The sequence below is a fragment of the Orycteropus afer genome, unplaced genomic scaffold (assembly GCF_000298275.1).
Source record: "Orycteropus afer afer isolate SDZICR_OR568_19922 unplaced genomic scaffold, OryAfe1.0 scaffold00558, whole genome shotgun sequence".
NCBI lineage: Eukaryota > Metazoa > Chordata > Mammalia > Tubulidentata > Orycteropodidae > Orycteropus > Orycteropus afer.
The window spans coordinates 1,129,653-1,130,981 of record NW_006922145.1 but is presented as its reverse complement, the minus strand read 5'-3'; the positions used below and the strand labels follow the sequence as shown (position 1 = coordinate 1,130,981).

Genomic DNA, 1,329 nt, shown 5'->3' with positions numbered 1-1,329 from the left:
CATCAAGTTGGACCCAACTCATAGTGACCCCTCCTTGGGTTTCTGAGGCAGTATCACTATGGAAGTAGATTGCCCCATCTTCCTTCCGAGGAATGGCTGGTGGGTTTGAACTGCCAGCCTCCTGGTTACCAGTCAATGCCTTAGGCACTTTGCTACCAGTCTGTGTTATCCATGGGGATACAGTCAAAGACCCCCAGCAGATGCCTGAAACCATGGATAGTACCAAATCCAATTTATACTGTTTTTTTTTTTTTTTTTTTGCTATATAGTTGGAAGACTGGGCAATCTACTTCCATAGTGATACTGCCTCGGAAACCCAAGGAGGGGTCGCTATGAGTCAGGTGCAACTCAATGGCAGTGAGTTTGGTTTGTTTGGTGCACCCAGGTGCCCATGGTGGGCAGCATTAACCCATTGGCACAACCATTTACCCAGCTGTGTTCTCCAGGCTCACATCCAACTGAAAGGGGGAAGCTGGCTCCAGAATGGAACAAGATGGCTCAAGATGTCATTACATTACTCACAGTGGCACACAACTTAAATATTTCCAGAACCTGGTTGACCTTGGGCAACTGAAACCATGGATATAGGGGAACCACTGTACTGTGGCAGTGCCTCTGAAATTATTTCTCTGAGATACAGTAAGACCCTGGGTCTGAGGTGCCAACTTACAGACAACTCTTTAATGTTAAGTTTGTCCGTACTGTGGAACAATTGAACCAACTCCTACTTGCCGCAAATTCTTCATCACAATCACCTTCACTTGCTGCATGATTTCAGTGTTGTTGCTGTTGTTGTTAGGTACCAATTCAGTTCCAACTCACAGTGGCCTTGTGTACAAGAAAATGAAACACTGGCTGTCCTGAGCCATTCTCACAATCCTTGCAATGTTTGAACCCATCGTTGTAGCCACTGTGTCAGTCCATCTTGTTGACCCTTTGCTTCACCAAGCATGATATATTTCTCCAGAGACTGGTCCCTTCTGAGAATATGTCCAAAGTACATAAAACTCTCGCCATCCTGTCTTTAGAAGAGCGTTCTGGCTGTACTTGTTCCAGGATGCGTTTGTTCTTCTGGCAGTCCATGGTATGTTCTGTATCCTTTACCTACACCGTAATCCAAATGTGTCACTACTTCTTCAGTCTTCCTTATTCATTGTCCATCTTTCGCATGCATGTGAGGTGATTGAAAATACCATGGCTTGGGTCAGGCGCACCTTAGTCCTGAAAACAGCATCTTTGTTTTATGACACTTTACATAGGTCTTCGGCAGCCACAGTTAGTAGGATATCCTGGGATAAAACTTTTGAAAATTCAAAAAAAAAAAAAAAA

At 44.4% G+C, this 1,329-nt stretch overlaps 1 protein-coding gene across 1 annotated transcript in view; it reads left to right on the top strand.

Annotated features, from left to right (window-relative positions):
- The window catches only part of FRY (FRY microtubule binding protein), a 571,437-nt gene that overhangs the window by 215,277 nt on the left and 354,831 nt on the right, over nucleotides 1-1,329 (top strand). The window lies entirely within an intron of this gene.